General features: G+C 36.7%; 1 protein-coding gene across 2 annotated transcripts in view; it reads left to right on the top strand.

The window, feature by feature from the left end:
• Window positions 1-27,648, top strand: part of NLGN1 (neuroligin 1) — an 854,876-nt gene that overhangs the window by 118,868 nt on the left and 708,360 nt on the right. Inside the window, exon 1 of one of the 2 annotated variants that reach the window (XM_058556335.1) lies at window positions 16,118-16,203. The exons of the other annotated variant lie outside the window; for it this stretch is intronic. The gene's annotated coding sequence lies outside the window, so the exon portion shown is untranslated. Of the gene's footprint in view, window positions 1-16,117; window positions 16,204-27,648 lie in introns of those variants that run through there. 2 annotated transcript variants of the gene reach the window in all.

Genomic DNA, 27,648 nt, shown 5'->3' with positions numbered 1-27,648 from the left:
CGTTTTTTACTTCAAAATAGGGCACAAAACTTAAGTATAGCCAAGGGCATACACAGATGAGTTTTGACAGAACAGAGAATACATTTACAGTCATCAGGTCAGCTGTCATGATCTGAAACTGATTAACTGATTTGCAGAGTCATGTGGCAAAAGCAAAGAAGAGCCTAGGTCTGGGAAGTTTTACAGAACAAAGTGCTATGCCTGGGCAGCACCAGGGAGTGGGCCTCCATGAGGTTAGAGGATATAAACCAAGTTGCTTCCTGGAGTGCTCTTTCTGAGTAGTGTTGGGGCCTCTGGAAATGTGACTGGCTTGGATAATCCCTTTCTCTTTTATCCCTATCTACTTCTCCTGGATGTGTCTGCAGGGATGGGAAGATGGCGGTTGGTCCAGCTGGCATCTTACCAATCACGGAGTTCTGAGAGGTGACGAGGCACAACTTTTAGGTTCCTGCTATGTCTTAATCACAGTCAATTCTTAAGATGGTTAATCTTCCATGATAATGAGGATTTAATTCTATTTTAATTGTAATTTTTACCTCCTCCCAGTTTCCATTTTGTTCACTGAGAGTTAATCAGTCGTTGATCTTTGGGGGAGAAAGTAAACAATCTTTTGAACTTTGATGTGTAAATAGTAAAACATTAAGGTAGTATTCTCAAAGTGTGTTTAAAGACTACCGACATCAGAATATCTTCATGTGCCTGTCAAAATGCAAATTTCTGGTCCCTACTCCATACTCACTAAAGTTTGAGAACCAGTACCTTATATAAACTAGCATAGCAAAAAAGTAATTTTTAACCTCTATCATTTTAATTATTTAATGCTTTGTTCTTTTTTTTTTTTTTTTTGTGAGGAAGATCAGCCCTGAGCTAACATCTGTGGCCAATCCTCCTCTTTTTGCTTAGGACGACCGGCCTGGGCTAACGTCCGTGCCCATTGTCCTCCACTTTATATGGGATGCCACCACAGCATGGCTTGACAAGCGGTGCGTCGGTGCGTGCCTGGGATCTGAACCCTGGGCCGCCACAGCAGAGCGCGGGCACTTAACCGCTATGCCACCAGGCTGGCCAATTTAATGCTTTATTCTGATGTAACAATGTTGAAGAATGGCTAGCTATCTTCCCATGAGTTGCCATACTAACTTCTTATGGGGACTATGGTCCAAGCAGCTTTTCTCAACTGAGGTTCCACAGAAATTAAGCACTAATGACTTGTCATCTATTATACTTAATGAATTGGCTTCTCTCTTACGCCTCTAGAATGATACTAGGTATGTACCAACCTCGGGAGAGTGGAAAAAATAATAACTCAAGTTTCCATGCTCTGAGGTTCAGAGGAGGAACCTCATTAAGGAGGAGAATTAAAATCATGGTATTTAGTTTATAAATTTGACATTCTCATGCATTAACAAAGACATGATATTTATATTACTTAGGACAAATTAGAAGCTTGCTATGTCTTTTGATGTTTTAAATTGTCTTATTATCAAAGTATGTCATGCACATGTTGAAAAAAAATCAAATAGCATTCTTCAGCTAACTTTCGCTGCAGGGAAAAGCAACTCCAAAAATTGCAGTGGCTCATAATAGCAAAGGCTTATTTCTAGCTCAGGCTGCACTGTTGTCTGGGGCTAGCTCTGAGACATGTGTTCTCATTCTGAGACTCAGGCTGATGATCAGCCACCAAAGTTCCTGATTAATGTTGCAGAGGAAAAGAGAGAGGGTGGTGATGGTGTGCTGGCTCTTAAAGTCTCCACCTGGAAGTGACACATGTCACTTTCACTCAAAGTCGTTGGCTGTGGCTAGTAATAAAACAGAGATGGGAAATATTTGGTGAACATCGCTAATGATTACAAGTTTATTGAAAAGCAAGTATTTATTATCAAAATCCTCCCTCTTCCCAGGCTCTGTCCCCAAGTGACAACCACTTCTGTTTCTGTGTTTAGCTCTTCTGATGCTTATTTTTAAATGCTATGTTGATATCTCTTTTTTAAACAAAAATCTGCTTACACACTGTGTATTGATTTCCTGCTATGAACGAAGTTTAGTTCATTCACCCCATCAACCTTCTCTCTGCTCCCTGCTTCTGACCCTTCCTCACACTATCTTGCCTTCTTATGAAGTTAATTGAAAATGTGCTATAGTAAGAAGAGGTTATACCAAGAAAGATGAATACATTATTTGATGTCAAGGAAAGAGTGGGTTTAACTTGGAAGCACACTGACATGTTGTCCCCTACGATATCTATAATGCTGGCTTAGAGAGCAGTAGGAGAATAAAAAGTTTTGGGTAGAAGACTCTGGGAAATAGGAGGAATCTATAAAATATAAAGAATGATTAACAGCTTGTACAAAACTGAGACTATGGTAAAGGCATTTGGTAGAGGATTAAAAAAGGAGAATTCATTCTAAATGATACAAAAATGTATTTTCCTTATAGAAGTATAGGGGCTATTGGATTCATAGGGGATGGAATGTAATCCTAGTATATGACTCAAGGTTGCAACAAACTACATTTGCAGCATCATCACAGTAATAATATTTGTTAGGTTTGAAAGTTTGGAACTAATCTAACTATATAAATATAAAAGTAACTGTAAGGCTGTCAAAGCTTGGGTAGAGCAAAAGAGAGGGTCAGGAGAGGGTGGGAGCGTTAATATCCTTTCTCATTCTACAGAATGGGGAGTGGGTTCATACTGCCTGTGATTCATGACTTTGAAAAGGAGGTTAAGCTATGCTGCTTGAAATTGCAAAGGTATCAAGGTGGGGAATGAGGATAGTGATTTAATTATATGTGGATAGGAAGATTAACTTCCTGAGAAAGGGAGTATTGGTGGTAAACTTTCTGATACTTTGCATATCTAAAAATGTATTTATTCTACCCTCATATTTAATTGATAGCTTCATTTTACATAGAAATATATATTTTTTCCTTTATAGTCCATTACTTTGAAGGTTTTGCTCTGTTTTCATGCTTCCAGTGTTACTAGAATCCAGTCTGATTCTTGTTCCTTCATTGATGACCTGTTTTTTCTTTTTTAAAAGAATTTGTGATCTTATCCTTGAACTTGATGTTTTTAATTTTTACAAAGATGTATCTGGATGTGGATTTTTTTGTTTCTTTGTACCGGGCACTTGATGGGCCCTTTCAATTGGGAAGTCATTTTTCTCAGCCCTGGGAAACTCTCTTCTAATATTTCTTTGATTTTTTATAATTTTTCCCTTACATTTTTTTCCCTATTCTCTCATTCTTGAACTCTGGCTGATCAGCTAGCAGACTTCCTTGTTTGACTTCCTGCATTACATATTTTCTCTTGTTTTTCTCATCTTTTTAATATATTTTTACTATTTCTAGAATATTTCCTTAAATTTAACTTCCATTTCTTCTATTGAATTTTTATTTTGGAAATTTTATTTGAATTTTCTAAGAGCTTTTTCTTGTTCTTTTAATGCTCCATTTGTGTTGTTGAGTCCACTTGTTCTATGCATGCAATGTCTTCCTACATCTTCCCAGACACTAACGAAAGCATTTTTAAACGATGTCTTTGAACCAGAACTCTTCATCCAGAAAAAAAATTGTTGCTTATATAGCTTCCAGCTAATTTCACAGCATATGTTCTGATTTTCTACTTTTGTCTATTAGCATAGCACTTAACAATGTTCTACAAAGATAGCAAAAACGGATGTACTACTAATGAAATCTGTCACTGGATGTGGGGCTTCCCTGGCACAGCTTAATAAAGAACTTTGAGCTTCGTCAAGATAATGATTCATTCCCAGCACTATTCTGCCTTTTCAAAGCAGCACATAAACTCCTGATGTATACTTATGAGCATATCCATTAGGATAAAACCAGTTCTTGAATAATTGTCTTGAAGATTTTTGATGACTTTGACAGTGTCCATTGAGTGGAAAGTTTATCAGAAGATAGCAAGCATATTCTAATATTATCTTGTGTTCTGAAACATATCTAAAATAGATTAAATAAAGTCAGATCTCATAAGTGAAATTCTTGTAAGAGTAGCCAAAGAACCTTGGATTTCTGAGAATAAGACATCGATAGGATTGATGATGATGATTCATTCATTTATATATGCAATTAAAAATGTTTATTGAACTCATAATCTCTTCTAGTCACTACATTAGAAGCTAGAAATAAAATGGTAGAGAATATAGAAACAGTCCTTGCCCTCATGAAGCTTAGAGACAAGTAAAGAGAGAGTTGTAACACAGTGTGATAAGTGCAACAAAATGTTGTCTGTCATGGAATCGTAGATGCGGCGACAGTAAAAGGACTTGGGTGGAGGGGTGGAGGTCAGGGAAGTCTTGCCAGTGGGAATTATGTCTTGCTAAAATCTAAATGATGTATAGAAGTATACCAGGCATATGAGAGGTCAAGGGTGTGTGTTTTAAAGAAAATTCTGAAGCATGGGTAAGGACATCATATAATTGAGTAACAGAATGATGTTTTGAGTAACTGAAGTATTGTGTTGAATTGGGTGTGAGAGAGAAATAAGGCGGTAAGTCATAATAATGTGCTAAGTTACAATAAGGACATTGTCTTTATCCTAAAAGTAATAGGGAGCCCTTATTTGATTTTAAGAAGGGAGCCATGATTGTTTGTGTGTTTGTGTGTGCGTGTGTGCACTTATTACTCTGGCTGCTATGTAGAGAATGGTTTAAAGAGAAGCAGCACAGGAGGGCATGGAGACAGAGGGCTATGCATTTATTTGTGTAAGAGATAAGGAAGTGGCAATGAGAACATAGAAAAGTATGTCACAGAATTTGTACATTCTAGTAATTTGTTGGATGTCATGAATGAGGAAAAAGGACTCAGGAAGCATCATATTTCTAGCTTGGGCATCTAGCTGGTTATCAGTACCATTCTCTGAAAAAAGGAATACATGGAAAGGATTGGGTTTAAAGAAATTCCTTGACACAGTTTGAGATATATCGAGTTTGAAGTACTTGTGGGAGATCTAAGTAGAGGTATATAGTAGGCAGTTAGAAAAGTAGGTTTAGAAAATATTTGACCTAGATATAGACATTTGGCAATTTTCAGTGTATAGGTAGCAAGTGAAGCCATAGAGTTCATGACACGATCCAGAAAGAGACTGTAAAATGAAAGGGAAAAGGTCCATAAGAGAAAACTGAGGAACCTCAACATTGATGAGATGGGCAGACCAACAAGACCCTAGAGTTAGGAGAAAGAACAGCAAGTAGTGCTGTCATAGAACCAGGGAAAGAAAGTGATGCAAAAGGGAGGGAGGGAGTAATCAAGAATGTGAAATGATACTGACAAGTCAATGTATGATAAAGAGTGTAAGTTATCTGTTAGATTTAGCTACAAGATGGTCATGATGACTCCACAAAGTTTTCATTGTCAAAGATGAACTGAAGCCTCAGAGGTAGTGTAAAGGCAGAGATAGAAACAAATGTGCATTCCAGAAGACTTAGAACTCTAAGAAAGTATGTGAGAATTGGCTTTCTTTGAAGCCCTGTCAGGGAGGGTTGATAAATAGATTAATTTTAAGTAAAATTTGAGACTTTCTCAAAGAATCACAATAAAAGAAAAATGCATATAAATTAGATTTCACTAGATCTCTAGGGTCGCTGATTCTTTCCGGGATATAGTTGTATGATTCCATTATATTTCCTCTCCTTGTTATACCTGGGTATGATAAGCATTGACAGTTGGGTTGTGCTATCAAATCTCTGCATTGTTGTTCAACGACAATGAAATGATAACAAATGTACATTATCATTCCTTTACATATTCTTTTACTTATACACATAAAGTTGAGCAGTATACACAAATCTGCAACCAAAAAATTTTTCTGCATCTTGAATGAAGAAGGAAATAATTAATATCTTACATTTTTAATATAATGAGCAATACTCTTTCTTTTTAAATACTATTTTTAAATTAATACATGCATGTGCTTTTTAAAAAAGCAAGAAGTACAAAATTAAAAGGTATAAAATAAAATTGTAACCACCTACTATAAGCCCTTGGCTTACTCCTTGGAGGAAACCATCTTTTCAGAACTTTTCCCTGAATCTATAAGTGAGATGTGCATTGCAGGGGAGGCTTATCCACTTTGGGGCATGTGTAAATTGAATTTGGGGCTACAGTGACTTGCATTATTTGAATTGTTGTTGGGTACAATTACTATCTTCTCTTGCGACTGTCTAAGTGAATATCAGTCTGAATCTCTCCATACCAGAGGCCATTATCAGCTGTCATTTGAGTTCTCTCTCGATCTGAACTACAGTCTTGTGAATCTTTTATTCACTCAATAGGATTATAGCCCATATTTTGAAAGAAGTACTTCATCCTAATTAGTTCCACAGGTGCCTTTCTTTTAAAAAGGAAATAGTTTCCACACTGTATCCAGAAGAATATTTTTGGGTCATTATCCCTTTGATAAATGGACTTATTGCTGAGCTGGGGTTTCCCTAAAGGGTCTCTGTGATGTACAAAAATGCTGTGTTATAACTTTTAATCCATGATTGCCCTAATTTTCTCAATTTATCCAATATTATATCCAGATATGCAGTCCCAGATCTCCAATGAACGACACTGATGCTTCCTTGTTGATTTTATGTACTTATTTTTCCTCAAGTTGCTACTAAACATAAGTTCTTCTCTTCATACTAGGTATTGTGTGTCAGCTTTTACAGAATTAGATTGTTTATGGCATTGGTATAAGAGTAAAGTACTTACAGACAATGGATTAGTGGTTTGAATTCTTCCCAGGCTATCAGTAATCAAAAGTTGTTAGTTCTCTCTTGGGGTCTATATAAAATGAAGGTGGTCTGATTACAATTCCAGGCCAGCAAGAAGGAGCATGATTTCCATTACAGAGAGCAGCAACAGAAGTCTTGGTAAGGAGACCAGATGTCTCCTTTGAATGGCTTATAAAAACAAAACCTGAATGTGTTTTAATTTTTTTTTTTCCCAAAAGCTCTATTCCTGGAGTAGTGATAGTGTTTCTTTCTCTCCCCCCAATCATTTCCTCCCACTATAGTAAATTATTAATTTATTAACATTCATTTACTGCTTTCGCCAACACTCAAAAGCTCAAGGGGCTAGCCCAGTGGTGTAGTGGTTAAGTTCGTGAGCTCCTCTTCAGCAGCCCAGGGTTCGCAGGTTCGGATCCCGGGTGTGGACCTACGCACCACTCATCAAGCCATGCTGTGGTGGCGTCCCATATACAAAATAGAGGAAGATGGGCACAGATGTTAGCTCAGGGGCAATTTTCCTCACCAAAAAAAAAAAAAAAAAAAAAGCTCAAAAAGTTCTTTGAGATTGTTTCTATTTTCCTTGTTTCAAGCCAATGCCTACCAAAAAACATTTTTGGCCCCTTGCTGAACATCTGCAGCCACCTTGTTACCAAGGTTTCTCTGGACAGCATAGTTCATCACCTTGTCAAATGGGGATGTAAATCTATCCTGCTTCTCTCAAATGCATTGCTAGTCAATGCATCAAGGAAGCTTTGTGGACATTTGACCAAGTCAAACTAGGATAAAAAAAATACGTATAAGATGATTCTTAAATGCTTCCTATTATATCAGCCAGACTTCAAAATTTTTGCATGCCTTATTACAATAAAAGGTAAAAGAGAAAGCATTGAGAACATTAGAATAAACTGGAAACTGTGCTTGGCAATCAGAATCTTTATATGAGACTAGCACCTAAACTTTTCTCTCTAGATCATGTGACACTTCTATAGTGTTATAGAAATAATATATGGTATATAATATGACCTGCCTGTAGAGCTAATGGTGGTCAGTTAATTTTAAGATGATTTTCTACAGGAAAATATGATATATGATTTCAGTTTGGGCTTTGATATTATTTATTGAAGCAGTTTTTAAACTTTTTAACCAGGGACTACAAAAAAATGTAATATTTTATATTAGTACACAAAAACACAGCAACGTGTGTGTACGCATAAATATATATATGTAGATATATATAGATTTGTGTGCATTTGTATATAATAGGAAATGGAGATTTTATTAAATGGTTCTTACTTTACTACGTGCAGTGCCCTCCAATATGTTTTATTCTCTTCTATTCTACTGTGTACTGTTAAAAAATACCTGGTTACATCCTGTTAGATTTATTTCATGCCAAATTAATGGGTCATGCACTGCAGTTTGAAAAAACTACCTGTTGTGACTCTTTGAGAATTGTGAATATATATTTCTGTATTATGTCCTTCCTATCACAATTGCTTTCATTTCAGAAAAAGATTTGTGATAAGACCTGTTTATGCGTTATGGTTTTTTTTTTTTTAACCACAAACTTTGAGTTTCTGTTAGATTAAAGGTACTACATTTTATGAGTGAAGACTGAATACAAATATGCTCACCACCATTGTGGATCCAAATAGTCTGTAACTATGCCCCTTTCATACAACTAGATAGTAAATCCAGATAAACTATATGTTTAAAAGGAGTATGAAGTATATTTTTTTCACTCATATTAGTCTGTTTCCTGAATAAATGCAAGACTGCTTCCTAGAGTATTATTTCAGCATACTTACAAGGTCTATATATTATAGGGTCAGAAAAATTATGGTGGTTTTATTTACAGCATAAGTTTGAGCAATTATTAGCCTCTAAATAATCCAAGATAATTTGAGAGAGTATTTTTCTCCTAGCTCAAAGCATCCATACATCAGATAATAATTGTTGACAGTGGAGAACTAATGTAATAGTCTCTAATTTTGCCTACATATTTGAAGTTCTTGCATTAAACAGCATCACTTGTTTGCATATATGTGCTAGTGTTAATGTTTTGCTTTATTTATATGTTTACATAAAATACAGTAGTGTAGTAAAAGCATACTATTTTTTGAAACTTAATGCAATATGTATAAGAAACTCTATTTAGACCTTGGTAATCAAAATATGATCTGTGGATCAGCAACAAGGAAACTTGTTAAAAATGCATACTCTCAGGATCTGCCTCAGAACTACTGAATCAGATATTGCACTTTTAATAAGATTCTGGGCAATTCAATGTACATTAAAGTTTGAGAGGCACTGGGTTTGATCACAAAGCTATTTCTGAATTTGGAGGTCTTTATACTTCCAAATTATAAATACTTGAAGGATTAGCTTTGCAAATTCAAATTTCCAAAGTGATGGGGATCACCACAGTTAACTAGCTCATTAAGAAATAAATCTAAATAAAAAGAGAATTAATTGCATGTAGATATGTGTGAAAAGGAAATTACACTGTTAACGAAGGCTGATAGCAAAATCTAAAGAGATGACAAGAGGCTCTAAATATGTGAAGGGCTGTCCACTAGCAGAGAAATTGAAATTACTCCATGTAGGTGCAGAGAGAATTACTGGGGTCAACGAATAGAATTTACAGGAAAAGAGATTTGGGTACCAGATAATTGAACTGTGCATCTGTGCAATGCATTCTCTCACAAATGATATCTATTTATCTCCCTTCCACAAGGAGAGGTTACCCAGGTATCTGTCAGAGGCACTATTGAAAGAGCCTCGTAAGTAAGAGGTTTAAACTGATCTCAGAGGAATGACCTCGGAGGTGACTTTAAAACTCTAAAATTCTAGTATTTGTCCACTCAGGTACTAACAATGCCTGTGAATAATTGGATATATGTGACAAGTGAAAAGAGAACTGTTTGAATGAACATAAGTAGTGGTTAGGTTTAACATCTAATAAGAATAATCAGCTACACTGCCTGCGCAGATTTAAGAGGCAAATTACATGTTTAACAAAGCTAACTAACAGAGGCGCTCTTAGCTGTTTTGTGAGGACTTGGAAATTCACTCGTGTAGCCTTCCACTGGCTGATATGCAGGGCAGCACTGATTTTTAGATCGTAAAGGAGACTAAAATCCCCCCCTGGGCATAATGTTAATTGATATCTGTACATGAAACAGAGGTAGTGAGAAGGAGCAGGGATCAGTTGATTAAGATGGCTCATGAGAGCTGCAACTTGTTTGACTTTTAGAAATTTATTTATTTATTTTTAAAATTTTTATGTATTGCAGTAACATTGGTTTACAACATTGTATAAATTTCAGATGTACATCATTATATTTCTATTTCTGCATAGATTACATCATGTTCACCACCCAAATAATAATTAGAACCCATCACCACACACATGTGCCGAATTATCCCTTTCGATCTCCTACCCCTGCTTCCCCTCTGGTAACCACCAATCCAATCTCTGTCTCTATGTGTTTGTTTGTTGTTGTTATTATCTATTACTGATGAGTGAGATCATATAGTATTTGACCTTCTCCCTCTAACTTATTTCACTTTGTATAACACCCTCAATGTCCATCCGTGTTGTCACAAATGGCTGGATTTCATCGTTTCTTATGGCTGAGTAGTATTCCATTGTGTATATATACCACATCTTCCTTATCCATTCGTCCCTTGATGGGCACTTAGGTTGCTTCCAAGTCTTGGCTATTGTGAATAACACTGCAATGAACACAGGGGTGCATGTATCTTTACGCATTGGTGTTTTCCAGTTCTTTGGATAAATACCCAGAGGTAGAATAGCTGGATCATATGGTAGTTCTATCCTTAATTTTTTGAGGAATCTTCATACTGTTTTCCATAGTGGCTGCACCAGTTTGCACTCCCACCAGCAGTGTATGAGAGTTCCCTTCTCTCCACATCCTCTCCAACACTTGTTGTTTCCTGTCTTGTTAATTATAGCCACTCTGACGGGTGTGAGGCGATATCTCATTGTAGTTTTTATTTGCATTTCCCTGATAGTTAATGATGTTGAACATCTTCTCAAGTGCCTGTTGGCCATCTGTATATCTTGTTTGGAGAAATGTCTGTTCAGGTCTTTTGCCCGTTTTTTAATTGGGTTGTTAGTTTTTTTGTTGTTGAGATGCATGAGTTCTTTATATATTTTGGAGATTAACTCCTTATCAGATGTATGGTTTGCAAATATCTTCTCCCAATTGTTAGGTTGTGTTTTCGTTTTGTTGATGGTTTCCTTTGCTGTGCAGAAGCTTTTTAGTTTGATGTAGTCCCATTTTTTTGTTTTTTCTATTGTTTCTCTAGCCCGGTCAGACATGGTGCTTGAAAATATGTTGCTAAGACTGATGTGGAAGAGCGTACTGCCTATGTTTTCTTCTAGAAGTTTCATAGTTTCAGGTCTTACATTCAAGTCTTTAATTCGTTTTGAGTTAATTTTTGTGTATGGTGTAAGGTAAGGGTCTCTTTTCATTTTTTTGCATGTGGCTCTCCAGTTTTCCCAACACCATTTGTTGAAGAGATTTTATTTTCTCCATTGTACGTTCTTGGCTCCTTGGTCGAAGATTAGCTGTCTATAGATGTGTGGGTTTATTTCTGGGCTTTCGATTCTATTCCATTGATCTGTGTGTCTGTTTTTGTGCTAGTACCATGCTATTTTGGTTGCTATAGCTTTGTAGTATATTTTGAAATCATTGAGTGGGATACCTCCAGCTTTGTTCTTTGTTTCTTTTTTCTCAGGATTCCTTTAGCTACTCGGGGACTTTTGTTGTTGCATATAAATTTTAGGATTCTTTGTTCTATTTCTGTGAAAAATGTTGTTGGAACTTTGATAGGGATTGCATTGAATCTATAGATTGCTTTAGAAAGTATGGACATCTTAACTATGTTAATTCTTCCAATCCAAGAGCATGGAATATCTTTCCATTTCTTTGTGTCTTCTTCAATTTCTTTCAGCAACATTTGATAGTTTTTGGTGTACAGATCTTTCACCTCTTTGGTTAAGTTTATTCCTAGGTATTTTATTCTTTTTGTTGCAATTATAAATGGGATGGTATTATTACTTTCTCTTTCTACTGCTTTGTTGTTAGTGTATAGAAATGCAACTGATTTTTCTGTGTTGATTTTGTATCCTGCAACGTTGCTGTATTTGTTTATTACTTCTAAGACTTTTTTGGTGGATTCTTAGGGTTTTCTATATATAAAATCATGTCATCTGCAAATAGTGACAGTTTCACTTCTTTTCCAACTTGGATCTCTTTTATTTCTTTTTCTTGCCTGATTGCTCTGGCTAGGACTTCCAGTACTATGTTAAATAGGAGTGGTGAGAGTAGACATCCTTGTCTGTTTCCTGTTCTTAGAGGGACAGCTTTCATTTTCACCATTGACGATGATATTAGCTGTGGGTTTCTCATATATGGCCTTTATTATGTTGAGGTACTTTCCTTCTATCCCCATTTTATTCAGAGTTTTTATCATAAATGGATGCTGTATCTTGTCAAATGCTTTCTCTGCATCTATTGAGATGATCATGTGATTTTTATTCTTCATTTTATTACTGTGGTGTATTATGTTGATTGATTTGCAAATGTTGAACCATCCCTGCATACCTGCAATAAATCCCACTTGATCATGGTGTATAATCTTTTTACTGTATTCTTGTATGCGATTTGCTAGTATTTTGTTGAGGATTTTTGTATCGATGTTCATCAGGGATATTGGCCTGTAGTTTTCTTTTTTTCTGTTGTCCTTGTCTGGTTTTGGTATCAGGGTAATGTTGGCTTTGTAGAATGAGTTAGGGAGCTTCCCCCCCTCCTCAATTTTTTGGAAGAGTTTGAGAAGGATAGGTATTAAGTCTTCTTTGAATGTTTGGTAGAATTCACCAGGGAAGCCATCTGGTCCTGGACTTTTATTTTTTAGGAGGTTTTTGATTACTGTTTCGATCTCCTTACTGGTGATTGGTCTATTCAAATTCTCTACTTCTTCTTGATCCAGTTTTGGAAGGTTGTATGATTCTAAGAATTTATCCATTTCTTCCAGATTGTCGAATTGCTTGGCATATATCTTTTCATAGTATTCTCTTATAATCTTTTGTATTTCTGAGTTGTCTGTTGTAACCTCTCCTCTTTCATTTCTGATTTTACTTATTTGTGCCTTCTCTCTTTTTTTCTTGGTGAGTCTAGCTAAAGGTTTGTCAATTTTGTTGATCTTTTCAAAGAACCAGCTCTTGGTTTTATTAATTTTTTCTATTTTTTTTTAGTCTCTATTTCATTTATTTCTGCTCTGATCTTTATTATTTCCCTTCTTCTACTGATTTTGGGCCTTGTTTGTTCTTCTTTTTCCAATTCCTTTAGGTGCATTGTTAGATTGTTTATTTTAGATTTTTCTTGTTTGTTGAGATAGGCCTGTATTGCTACAAACTTCCCTCTTAGAACCGCTTTTGCTGTATCCCATAAATTCTGGCATGTTGCATTTTCATTTTCATTTGTCTCCAGGTATTTTTTGATTCCTCCTTTGATTTCTTCATTGACCCAATCTTTGTTCAGTAGCATTTTGTTTAACCGCCACATATTTGTGGCTTTTCTGATTTTCTTCCTTTAGTTGATTTCTAGTTTCATACCATGGTGGTCAGAAAAGATACTTGGTATTATTTTAGTCTTCTTAAATTTATGTAGACTTGTTTTGTGGCCTAATATGTGATCAATCCTGGAGAATGTTCCATGTGCATTTGAAAAGAACATGTATTCTTCGGTTTTTGGATAGAATGTGCTGTATATATCTACTAGGTCCATCTGTTCTAGTGTGTCATTTTACACCAATGTTTCTTTATTGATCTTCTATTTGGATGATCTATGCATTGGTGTAAGTGGAGTGTTAGGGTCCCCTACTATTATTGTGTTACTGTCTATTTCTCTTTTTATGTCTGCTAATATTAGCTTTATATATTTAGGTGCTCCTATGTTGGCTGCTTAGATATTTACAAGTTTTATATCCTCTTGTTGGATTGTTCCCTTGATCATTATGTAATGCCCTTCTTTGTCTGTTGTTACAGATTTTGTTTTAAAGTCTATTTTGTCTGATATGAGTACTGCTACCCCAGGTTTCTTTTCATTGCCATTTGCATGGAGTATCTTTTTGCATCCCTTCACTTTCCGTTTGTGAATGTCGTTAGGTCTGAAGTGTATCTCTTGTATGCAGCATATATATGGGTCTTGTTTTTTTATCCAATCAGCCACCCTATGCCTTTTAATTGGAGCATTTAGTCCATCGATGTTTAAAGTAGCTATTGATAAGTATGTACTTACTGCCATTTTTTAACTTTTTTTTTTCTCAGTGTTTTAGTAGTCCTCTATGCAGAATTGATGGTCTCTTTAGTTTGACCTCTGTCTGAAAGCTCTACTCTTTAACTCCCTTCCTTCCTCATTTTATGTTTTTGATATCATACCTAACCTCTTTTTTGTGCAATTGTATCCATTACCTTCTTATCATGGAAATAGATAATTTTTCATGTTTGTGGTCTTCTCTTTTCCCCTTAAATCAGTCCCTTTAACATTTCTTGTAGCACTGGTTTCTTGGTGACAAACTCCTTTAATTTTTGCTTGTCTGGGAAACTTTTGATCTCTCCTTCCATTTTGAATGATAACCTTGCTGGGTAGACTATTCTTGGCTGTAAGTTTCTTCCTTTTAGCACTTTAAATATATCCTGCCACTCTCTTCTAGCCTGTAAGGTTTCTGCTGAGAAGTCAGCTGATAGCCTTATGGGGTTTCCTTTGTATGTAACTTGTCTTTCTCTTGCGACTTTTAGGATTCTCTCTTTGTCTTTAATTCTGGACATTTTGATTATGATGTGTCTTGGTGTGGGCCTCTTTGGATGTATCTTGTTTGGGGCTCTCTGTGCTTCCTGTACCTGGATGTCTGTTTCCTTCCTTAGGTTAGGGAAGTTTTCATCTATTATTTGTTGAAATAGATTCTCTGCCCCTTTGTCTCGCTCTTCTCCCTCTGGGACACCTATAACTCGCATGTTAGTGTGCTTGGTGTTGTCCCAGAGGTCCCTTAGACTGTCCTCACTCTTTTTAATTCTTTTTTCTTTTACCTGTTCAGCTTGGGTAATTTCTTCTAGTCTTTCGTCCAGCTCGTGCCTCCGTTATTCTGTATCCTCTACTCTGCTTTTGAGTCCCTCTAGTGAATTTTTCATTTCCAGTATTGTATTCTTCATTTCTGATTGGTTCTTTTTTATATCTTCCATTTCTTTGTTGACATTCTCACTGAGTTCATCTATTCTTCTCCCCAGATCAGTGAGCATCCTTAACACTCTTTGTTTGAACTCTCTGTCAGGTAGGTTGCTCATTTCTGTTTCACTTAGTTCCTTTTCTGGGGTTTTGTCCTGTTCCCTTACTTGGAATGTATTCCTTTGCCTCCTCATTTTGCCTCTTTCCCTGTGCTTGTGTCTGTGTATTAGGTAGGTCAGCTCCTGCTCTTGGATAGGTGACCTTATATAAGTGATGCCTTAGGACGTCTGCAGTGTACTTCCCTCAGTTCTCAATATTCCAGGAGTGACCCCTATGTGGGCTACATGTGTCCTTCTGTTGTGTCCTGTTTGCTCTCCCTGTAGGCACCCAGGGAGACTGAGTTATGCTCCTGGCCAGCTGTTGTAATGCTCAGCTGCTTGTAGTTTTTGTGGGCCCTTCAGTCTCTTTATGGGGTGTGGGAAGCCCTAGCACAGTTGGCTGCAAGTTCTAATACCACATTTGCGTTGCAGTATTTCTTTTAAGTGAGTAGGCCCCCAGTGTGGCAGGTTGTTAGGCTCAGGGGCTTACGATTGCTATAAGCCTCCAGCCTTTAGGTCTCTTGTCAGCTCTCTGAGGATTGCAGCTGTGTGGGGCTAGCCTCTGGCCCGGGAGCACCCAATTGTTTAAGGCTTTGGAAGGTGGGGCAAGCCACCTATGTGCGTCTTTGTGAAGCACAAGTTTTCTGCAGCTGACAAGCCCTGCCGCCCACAGGTCCACACACACAGTCAACACAGTCCTGCCCTCCTGAAGTGGACCCAGTGTCTCCACCGCAGGAGCCCTACACACTCCACCACTGCCCCACAATCTCCACCCCCTCCTTGTGCATGCCCTGCCCCACTGAAGTGGGCTCAGTTCCCAGGCTGCAGAGAATCCAGTCACCAATCTATGCAGGCCCACAAATTGCCTGAGGACTTGTTGTTGGGTGGGGCCAGTCCCGAGGGTGGGCTGCCTGCCCTGGCTGAGCTGGATTAAATGGGTGCTCTAATGGGTGGGGCAGACCCTGGCCTAGCAGGCCTCAGGGAGAACTCCACTCCAATGGTGTCTGTGTCAGCACGCCCACACCAGGCCACAACAATGGCCTCCGCCAATGTCCCAGTCCCTGGAGAGGTCTTACCTCTCACTGCAATGCACTCAGAGACTGTCAGGTGAGTCTCTTCTCTCCAAAGGCTGTGCACTTTTCTTTCTGGTGATTTTAGGTTACTTTCTGAAACGGGTAAATTTGTGCATGGGCCCTTTCAGAGCCAGTTTTAATTTCTTTGTGAACCAGCTTTTCTGGGGGTACTCCCCAATGTTTTAGTAGCAGGCAAAGTCAGATATTATGGCACTCGACTCGATTGTGCTGGGGCCACAGAATGCCTACAGCGGGAGCACTCCCGGCTCAGGGCCCCACGCCTCCAGGGAGGGCTGCATACCTTTGGCTGCTCCTGTGTGGCCGTGAAGCTGGCAGCTTGTGAAGCCAGTGCTTTTCCTCTCCAGAAGGGAGTTTCTGCCTCTTCCACCTCGATTAGGATTGTCCTTTGTTGCATGAGCTCCTCTTATCCAGTTTTCAGTTCTGTCTCAGTGGTAACTTTTCCATGAGTAGTTATAAATTGGCTGTGTCCGCGGGAGGAGGTGAGTTCAGAGTCTGCTTACACCACCATCTTGACTTCTCCCCCTCCTGGAAATTTATTTTTGATTATCTTTGTAATAACAGTTGATTCAATTGCTGCTATATGGTGACACCAGCAAATAACTTTTCACTGTTTTTTTACTACTTAAATCAACTTTATTTTCAAAAACTATGCTGAAATTTATAACTTTATAGAGCATCAAAAAGTATAATTAATTAAATAATAGCAGTTACTAAACTAAACATGAAAGAGAATTCAAAATTACATTGGAAGAGAAACAAAACTGTCTCAAGTTTCTTCCTGTGGTTCTGTATGTTTAGAACTAGGTTTGTTTAAGACTGAATCCACAAGAAAGGTTAAATCATGATTGTTTTCAGGATGTAGTGGTGATACTGAGGGAGAATCCTGCACACAGAGGGAAAGATACCCCAATGTGGTATATTTCCATCATCCCCAAGTGCTGGATGCCCATCATCCCCAAAAGTTCCTATTGTGCTTTTTTCCAGTCAATCTCCAACACCTGCACACCCCAGGAAACAACTCTTCTGAATTTAATCATTAGTTTTGCCTGTTCTTGAATTTCAATATAAATGATTTGTGTTTGGCTTCTTTAGGTCTGAAAGATGCATCCAGTTTGTTGATTTTATCAGTAATTTGTTCCTTTTTATTGATGAATAGTATTCTGCAATTCATTAGTTCTCCTGATGGTTGATATTTAGCTTGTTTTAAATTTTTGGCTGTTTTGAATAAAGCTGCTATAAATTTTTTATTTCTCTAGTGTAAATAGAAGTGGAATTCTGGCTTGTAGTGTAAATGTGTGACTATAAAAAACTTCCGAACTGTTTATTGTAATAGTTGTACCTTTCTACATTCCCACGAGCAATATATGAGAGTTCCAGTTGCTCCACATCCTTTCCACAACATTTGATATGTTTAGCCTTTTTAATTTTAGCCCTTCTGGGGTTTTGACTTTGTATTTCACTGTGGTTTTAACTTTCATTACTCTTGTGACTGATGATGTTAAACACCTTTTTGTGTGCTAATTGGCCATCCATATGTCTTCTTTAATAAGTGGTCTGTTCAAATATTTGGCCATTTTTTATTGTGCTATTTATCTATGTATTGTTGATTTTTTAGTATATTCTAGATCTAAGTCATTTACTGGATCAAGAAAATTTCCTGTTATTGTTAATTTGCTGATATATAATTTTAAATCATAAATGAGTATAGAATTCTATAAAATTATTTTCCTCCATCAATTGAGATGTTTATATGATTTTCAACCTTTAATTGACGAATTATATTGAATAATTTTTTTTAATGTGAAACCTTCCTTGAATTACTAGGATAACCTGACAAATTGAATCTTTTCTATGTATTCCTGGATTCATTTGCTAATATTTTGTTGAGGACAGTTGTGTCTATGTTCAGAGGATTATTAGTGTATATATATTTTTTTCTTGAGGTATCCTTTTCACGTTTTGGTTTCAGGATTATGTAGAGCTCACAAAATGAATTGGGAAGTGTCCCATACTTTTCTACTGTTTGAAAGAGTTTTTATAATATTACCTTGATTTATTCCTTAAATGTTTGATAAAATTAAACAATGAAGCCTCTAGTTTTCTTTTGGGAAGCCTACAGTTTTCTTTTGGGAAGATTTTTAATTATTAATTCAATTTTTAAAATAGATATAAGGCTATTCAGATTTTCTATTTTCTCTCTTTATGTAAGTTGTGTATTTAAAGCAGTTTGTCTACTTTATCCAAGTTCTCAAATTTATTAGCATAAAGCTCATAATATTCCTGTATTTTCCTTCTATTATTTGAAAGATTTTTTATTTATCTTTTCTCTTTCCTTCAAGATGTTAGTAATTTGTGTCCCCTTATTTTTCTTGACCAGTCTTCCTAAGTATTTTTCAATGCTATTGATTTTTACTTAAAAGCAACTTTTGGGTTTTTTTTGGTATTTTTAATTGTTTCTTTCTATATATATATACATCTTTCTTCAGTTTATTTGCTCTTCTTTTTTCTAACTTATTGATTTACAGCTATCAATTTCTGTCTAAACATTGCTTTAGCTGCATCTCACAAATTTTGATATTTTCTACTTTTATTATCATTTAGTTAAAATATTTTTTAAATTATCTTATGATTTCTTCTTTGACCAATATGTTTTTAGGAGGGTGTTTTCAAGTTCCAAATACATGAAATTTTTTTTTAAGTTTTTTTTTGCAATTGATGTCTAAGTTGACTCTATTATGGTCAGAGAAAATACTCTTCATAATTTTAATATTTAAAGTTGTTGACGCTTATTTTGTGCCTCAGCATATGGTGTATCTTGGCCAATGTTCCATGTGTGTTTGTAGTTCTTGTTTGAATATCTATAAATACCCAATAGGTAAAGATGGTTGATACTTTTATTCAAATTTTTTATAGACTTACCAATTTTTTTGTCTGTTTGTTCTATCTGTTATTAATAAAGTAGTGATAAATTCCCCAACCATAATTGTGAATGCATTTACTTCTCTCTAAAATAAGTTTTTAAGCTCGATTATGAGGTACATACATATTTAACTGTTACATCTTCCTGATGAGTTGACCTTTTTATCATTATGTTTTATCTCTCATAAAACTCTTTGTCATGAAGTCTATTTTTCTGATATTATCATAGCCACACCAGCTTTCTTGTAATTAAACACGGGTTTCTATCTTTTTATTTTTAACTTATTTATGTCTTTATATTTGAAATGTGTCTCTTGTACATTGCATATAATTCATCTCACCTTTTTATCTCATTTTACAATCTAGTCTTTGAATTATTTAGTCCACTTACATTTAATATAATTATTTATAAGATTGTGCTGGTCTCCTGTTTTATTTTATTGTTCTCTGTTTACTCTATCCAATATTCTTTCTTTCTTTCTTTCTTTTTTTTTTGTGAGGAAGATCGGCCCTGAGCTAACATCTGCCAATCCTCCTTTTTTTTGCTGAGGAAGACTGACCCTGGGCTAACATCCATGCCCATCTTCCTCCACTTTATATGGGACGCCACCGCAGCCTGGCTTGCCAAGCAGTGTGTTGGTGCGCGCTTGGGATCCGAACCAGCGAAGCCTGGGCCGCCACAGCAGAGCGCGCGCACTTAACCGCTTGCACCACCAGGCTGCCCCCCCAGTATTCTTTATTTTGTTCCTGCTTTTCTGTACTGTTTGAATTAATTGAATATATTTCAGCATTCCATTTTATATGTTCTATTAGTTTTTTAGCTAAACCTCTTTATTTTAATAATTGCTTTAGAAATTATAATATGAATTATTAACTCATCAGTCTACCTTAAATTAATATTTTAACACTTCACAGAGCCTCCTCCCTTGTATTTTGTTCTATTGCTGTCATTTAAATCTATATTACTAATGCCATGACACTTTATTATAATTTTGCTTTGAAAGGTCAGTTGTCTTTTAAACAAATTAAAAGAAAAAAGTCTTTTATATTTAACCCACAGATGTGCAATATTTCCTGTAGATGCAGATTTCCATCTGGCATCAGTTCCTTCTGAAGAAATTTTTTTGTAATTCATGTTTGCTAGCATCAAATTCTTTCAACTTTTTTTAATCTAAAAATGTCTTTATTTAGATATTATTTTTGAAAATTTTTTTGGCTAGATATAAAATTTTCAGTTAATAAGTATCTTTTTTTCCTTTCAACACTTTAAAGATGCAGTTCCCTTGACTTCTGGCTTGTATTATTTCTGATAGAATGTCAGCTGTATTTTTAAATTATTATTTTCCTGATTGAAATGTGTCCTCTCTGCTTTTAAGATTTTCTATTTAACATTAGTTTTTATCACTTTGACTATTATATTTCTAGATGTGATTTTTTTTGTATTCATCCTTTTTGTGGTTTGTGGACCTTCTTAAATATGTAGGTGTATATTTTTCGTCAAATTGGAAAATATCTGGTCATTATTTCTTTGTGTTTCTCTTCCCTCCATTCTATATATTTTCTCTTCCTAGATTCCAAATACTTGCATGCTGAAGTAGTTGATATCATCCCACAGGTTGTTAGCACTCTGTCTTTTTTTTTTTTTTTTACAATATTTTTTTCTCTGCTTCAGTTGGATAATTTCTATTGACCTACCTTTAAGTTTATTGATTCTTCTGCAGGTTATACTCTCCTTTCAGTCCATCAAATGAATACTTTTTTTTTTTTTTAGATTTTTTTTTTATTGTTTCTATTTTTCCTTTGAAATACTTCATCTCTTCATTCATTATATACATTTTTTCCCCTGAGATTTAAAAAACATATTTATAATGTTTTTTTTCTTTTTAATTCATCTGTATTTGTTACAACCTTTTAAAGCAGAATGTGACTTGAGCACTACATTTCTACTCACAAAACTTGCTCTGAGTTACTTTTCAAACAGCTTTATAGCATGCCTAGGTAGGCTTATAATTTTGCTACTCTAAATAAGACTTTTCTTTGGAAAACAAGCTCGTGGTTAGTTACTCCTGTCAAGTTGGTTCAGTTTAACATGCCAATTTCCAGAGGTCTGGTACATGCAGTTGATAACTACAGGGGATCTACTTTTAAAAAGTAGATCCTAGAAGGTCAAAGTTGTTTTAACAAATATTTTTCTCTTAAACATCAAGTTATATCTCAGAACACTTCAGTGACAAAAGATTTGGTCTACTAAGGAATCCACTTGATAGCTAAACACTTTAGACCACAAAGTTAACATTAGTTTATATATATCTTACAACAAACATTACCTTGATGTGATAAAATAAGCCAATGTGACACTAGAAAAGAAAAACTAGCTCTGCGCTACTGCCTAAAGTATCACAGGATCACACGTAGAAGTAGAAAGAAATTTTATCTTCCCCTTAAGTACTTATTGTCATGCCATACAGATTTTTAAAATGTTAGCAAAAATAAAGAAAAAAATCCTTGAAAATATGTTATCAGAGGGAATGAAGATAAAGTATTTAATATACGTACAAGTAACTCTTCAGACAGAGCTTAGTCTACTTCTTTTATGCATGACATGTCATCATCTCCTTCAAGGGGCAGCAGCTCCTCAGTTACAGCAGCATTGCTATCATCAGCAGTGGGGTCATCTTCATTAATACCAAGACCATGTTTGATCATCCTGTAGATCCTGTTAACGTGTCTGGAGATCTTCCAGACTGAAGCCGGAAGACGGGAGTGCAGTTTCATAGCGTGAGATGACCATATCCTTCACAGACTTGTCGCTCTTGTCAGCCTCTGCCTTTTGCCTTAAGGTCTTGATAATGGAATGGTCAAGGTTTATCTCCGAGAGTTTTTTCGCTGCCATGTAACATTGTTACATTGTTATGTTGTTGAGTTGTCTCTTTGGACTTGAGCCTTCATGATTCTTTCCACGTTTGCTGTTCAGCCATATGTGTTTGTGACAGTGCAGCATGGGGGTGTCACTAATCAGTTTGACACAACCACCTTTTCTACTTATAATGGTTATTTTTAAGTCTATGTCTGTTTTAATACCTGGGTCATCTGTGAAAATGCTTCCGTTGACTGACTGTATTTTTCCTTGGATATAGGTCACATTTTTTTCCTTCTTCATATATCCCTTAATTTTTTATTGTAATCTCAGCCTTGTGTAAAATAGACAAGTGAATACCGGAATTAAGTTTTTGTTTTGATTTGGCTCCTTTCAGATAGTGCAAGCTCTTTCCTCTGCCTGATAGTTAAGGTGAGGGAAATGCTCTTTCAGCATCTTTTTAGGCTGAGTTGATCTGGTAATGGCACTTATATTTAATTAGATTTACTTCACCTATGATTAGGTGTACTAACTACTATCCGTGCTGCCTCTGCCTTTTTGATCTTACAGTATTGGAAGCAGGAGGGTGTTGAGCTTCAGTTTCAGATATTTTGGGTTATTTTTAGATTCATCCCTAGCAAAGCCTCAGAAGATAAAAAGATAAAAAGACCCCAAGAGAAAAAGACAAAAAATTAGAAATGGTGAAATGACTCAAGGTTAACTAAAAATCCATAAAAATATCTTTATATATTTCCTCTCTGGAAAATCCTTCTCTTCAAGGCTGTTCTGTCCTGGATATTCTTAGGCTTTCACAAGATGATATAATATCCATACCTTCCCATCATTTGCATTGGTAATAAAGATGAAATATGTTGAAGAGCACAAGATTATATACTGCTATGGGCTATTTAGCTGAAAAATAAAGATGTTAAAATATACAGCAATTTATCAACTCCTCTATATAATGAGGTTTATTTTTGTTTGTTCCTTAGTCTTATGTCAAAAGGAGGCCTGGATTGTTCTTGTCAAGAATAGTCCACTGTAAAAATGTCTGTCATTACTTGCCAGGAGCTTCTGGTGGCCCTTCTGACTTTCAGCTTAAGAGTGGCTGCTCTCTAGGAAGGCTGTCATTGGGTCCTGCTGTAGCAGGCAAACTACCAGAGAATTTCTCTCTGAAGAAGCATTGCCTTCACTACCAAAGCCTCTTGTCTCTGGCCCAGCATATATTGGCTGTTTATGTGGTTGTGATGTTGACTTCTAAGATCTGCATACTCCCTTCAACATTTTCCTTCTCTTTGTTTCCATATCTCATAGCTTCTCAGATCCTTGGGCAAAACCTCATCCAGGGGCAGGCCTGGTGGCGTAGGGATTAAGTTCTCACACTCTGCTTCGGAGCCGGGGTTTGTGGGTGCGGATCCCGGGTGCAGACCTACACATCGCTCATCAAGCTATGCTGTGGAGACGTCCCATATACAAAGTAGAGGAAGATTGGCAACAGATTTAGCTCAGGGCCAATCTTCCTCACACACACACACATACACACACACACACACACACACAAAAACCCCATCCAAAAGCTTTATTATCTTCTGGCAGAAACAGGAGTGTAAGTCATGATGGCTGTGGATACACCTCTCACAACATTCCCTGAGGACCACAAACATCACAGGACTTTTACCTTCAACTTGGAAAAAGCAATAGGAAAAATTAAATATGTTTGGCAATAATATAAAATCAATTAAAATTAGAGAACAAATACTATATCCTAAGGTAAATATTAGTTGAAGACTTTTCTCTGCAAAAGAAGTAAGACATTGTCCTAAATAAACATATATTTTTACTTTATTCATTAACTGATTCATTGAATTATTAAATAATTTGTTGAGCCTATATGATATATCAAGCATTAAATTAGATGCTGTGAAAAATACAGAGATTACTTAAGACATTATCTCTATCTATAAGAAATTTAACCATTCAGTAGGAAAGATGAAACATGTACATTAACAAGTATAGTACAAGGCATAATCTGCTGAAGGCTATAAGACATTGCAGAAAAATACTCTAATAGTTTAATTTTTTGGTGGTGTGGCAAAAAGATTGAAGAAGTTGGGCCATGGAAGATCAGCATGCTTGGACTTTTTAGAGAATGGGGAAGGATGAAGACATTTCAGACATTCACAGATAGAGTGTGAGCCAAGAAATATAGGCGAGCCATTGAGATACTTGCTCAAGAATGAAAGACAGTGCAGTTGGACCAGATGCTAGGGAATGTGGGGGAGTATAGCTGGAGATCATCCTCGAGAAGCAGACGAGGATCAGATTGTGAACATGCGTGCCTGCATGTGCTTCTTGGCAATGGGGAATGCTGTAAGTGGGCTTAATTCAACCACTAACGCCAGCAGTAACTTAAATTTATATAGCACTTTGCAGTTTACAAAAGACATTTATAAACGTCATCTTGCTTAATCTTCCCAGCAGTGGTCCTTACACTTCATTCCTCAGTCTTCTTTGTTGGTTATTCATCTTCATTTAGACATTTTAACATTGGAGTACCCAGAGGTTCAGTTCTTGGTTCTCCTCCTGTGTTTGCACTCACTCCCTTGGTTATTGCATCCAGTCTCATGGCTGAAAATAGCATCTACGTGCTGTAGTTTTTCACAGCTACGTCTCTATTCCAGGAACTTCTTTTGAATTCAGATTTGTATATAAAGACACAAGTCAGTACTGCCTACTGCACATCTCCACTGAGATGTCTAATAAACTTTACCTAACATATCTAAAGCTGAAATCTTTGTCTCTTCACAGCCTCCACACACAAAAGTTAAGCCTATTTTACCTGTAGCTTTCACCACCTGAGATGTTGGGGATTCCACCATTCCAATCATTTAGGCTTGTAGTATGATATGTTGCAGTGATAGAGAAGCCTGCTTCCAATCTGGGTCATCTGAGGTCTTGACCTGGCCCCAGCACAAGCCTGTAGCTTTACAGTCATCAAACATTGTGTAATGAGAACACAGTGTGCCTGCTCAGAGTGAATTATTGTTAGATAAAAATTCACAAACATGGGAGTATTGATAATGTACCTGCATTTGCTGGTTGAAAAACATCAGCTGGGCATGTTAGAGATGCCCCACCCTCACCTGAAAAGCTGTTGCATGAGAAACCCAGAATAAATAAGTATATCTGTAGGAAAAGCTATGGGAAGTTAAGTATAGGTAAATGTGCACCAAAAGCCAAGGAATGATTTAAGTTTATCTACCATCAAGAGACATTTATTTACATCAATAGTAAAGTTATATTACTGAAAGATAAGAAAAGCAACAACTTTATTTAATTAGGAACCCCCAGCATCGCCAGGACTCCCGATTCTCTCTAATCTGCTTGAATCTGTTTGCTCTCAAACACATTTTACTAAGATTCACATTTTACTGAGATCTTTGAAAGTGTGATGGTGTTATGCAGCAAGGTAACAGACTTTAGAGTCATTTCTTGAGTCACTTCTTTTTCTCATACCCTCATGTATTCAGAGAATCTTGGATCTATCTTCAAAATATATGAGAATCCCACTTTTTTCTCACCACCTCCATTACTATCACCACAGTTAGAGCCATCAGCATCTCCCATTTGGATTTCTGCAATTGGCTTCTCACTGGTCTTCCTGTTTCCACCCTTCCCCCTCTACACCATTTTCAACACAGCAGCAGAGTGAATTTTTACAGAATATAACTTATTCTTCTACCCTTATGCTCAACATCCTGCAAGGAGTTCCCATTTCTCCCAGGATAATAGCCAAAAATCCCTACAATGGCAAACAAGATCCTATCTGATCTGGTCCTTATTAGCTGTCTGAACTCATCTCCTGTCTCTGTTTTCCCTCTGTCTCTGCTCCAGCCACAGTAACCTTGTTCCTGTTCCAAGAACATACCAGGCATACCAGGTACTCACTATTCCGTCTGCCTAGAATGTTTTTACCCCAAAAGAAGTTTGCTTTTTTTTTTTTTTATTTTACTAGTACTTGTACATTATGACACTGTTTTTTTTTTGTGTGTGTGTGAGGAAGATCAACCCTGAGCTAACATCCGTGCTGATCTTCCTCTTTTTTTGCTGAGGAAGACCGGCTCTGAGCTAACATCTATTGCCAATCCTCCTCCTTTTTTTCCCCAAAGTCTCAGTAGATAGTTGTATGTCATAGTTACACATCCTTCTAGTTGCTGTATGTGGGATGCGGCCTCAGCATGGCCGGAGAAGCGGTGCGTTGGTGCACGCCTGGGATCCGAACCCAGGCTGCCAGTAGTGGAGCACGTGCACTTAACCGCTAGCCACAGGGCCGGCCCAAGAAGTTTCCTTTTTTATCACACCTTCCACCTATTGTAGGCACATTTTTTTCTATGCTTTTTATAACCCCGAGTGAAGAGAAAATCTAGGGATGTAGGATTAGTAATAATAAAGAATGCAGATTTGTATTCATCCTCCTTGTTCAGGTAGAAAGACATTTTTTGTAGAACTATGCTCATCCTACTGAGAAATGAATGTTTAAGGATATCACACTTTGGGAGGCCAGCCCCTTGGCCGAGTGGTTCAAGTTCTGCGTGCTCCACTTCGGTGGCCTGGGTTCGCAGGTTTGGATCCCAGGTGCAGACCTAGTCCACTCATCAGCCATGCTGTGGAGGTATCCCACATACAAAATAGAGGAATATTGGCACAGATGTTAGCTCAGGGCTGGTCTTCCTCAAGCAAAAAAAAAAAAATGAGGAAGATTGGCAACGGATGTTAGCTAAGGGTGAATCTTCCTCACAAAAAACAAACAAAAAAAGGATATCATACTTTGTTACTTTATGTAACACATGACTAGTCCTCATCAGTATTTCAAGTTCTCTTCTCCATCCAGGGCCATGGGAGGATTACACTTCCATGCCCTCTTGAAGTTTGACTGTCACCATATAACTTACGTTGGCCGTATGAGAAGATGCTAATAGATATGCTATTTGTCCATTTAAGAGCTGGTGTGCAATTATCCATGCTCTCTTCTCCTTTATGAACTCTGAGCTCATGAGGAGATGGCAGCATCACAAGATGGTTCAACTCTCATTCTCTGAACCCTTTGGTGACTATGAGGACCAGAATCCCTACTGAATCATGTTAGACATGCGCATGCACAAGAAGTCAATCTTTATTATTATAAACGAGAATTTTAAAGTTGTTATCATAACATAACCTTACCTCACCACCAAGGTGCTTTGACAGAAAGAAGTATTCTAACAGACCTGACAATTTCAAATTCAGTGGAATTGATTAGAGTGAAGATGAGCAGATGTTACAATGAAGATTTTAAGACTATAGATGTATGTATTGAAGAGCATTTCCTTTGAATGAAAGAAAACAATACCAATTAAAGTTGTTTTAGGCATATTAGAATCCAGTGAATTAAACTGATTTTTCCATTAATTGTGAATAGAAATGTAATCCCTCACCCTGTTCATCCTCTTCAAACTCAAAGCAAACAGAATTATTCATAGATAAAGAAGAGGGGCTGAGAGTAGTGGGATTATGTAAAGAATGGCCTATAAGGAGTGAGGTATAATGCAGAGATTTAAGCCTATAATTAATGGCACTGAGAGTGGCTGACATCAGGCAGTTATTAAAGTACGAATAGTGCTTTGTTATTTCAAATTAGTCTAA

Source organism: Diceros bicornis, chromosome 15, assembly GCF_020826845.1.
Source record: "Diceros bicornis minor isolate mBicDic1 chromosome 15, mDicBic1.mat.cur, whole genome shotgun sequence".
NCBI classification, from domain to species: Eukaryota; Metazoa; Chordata; class Mammalia; order Perissodactyla; family Rhinocerotidae; genus Diceros; species Diceros bicornis.
The sequence above is the reverse complement of the archived record's forward strand: the minus strand, read 5'-3'. Positions and strand labels throughout refer to the sequence as shown.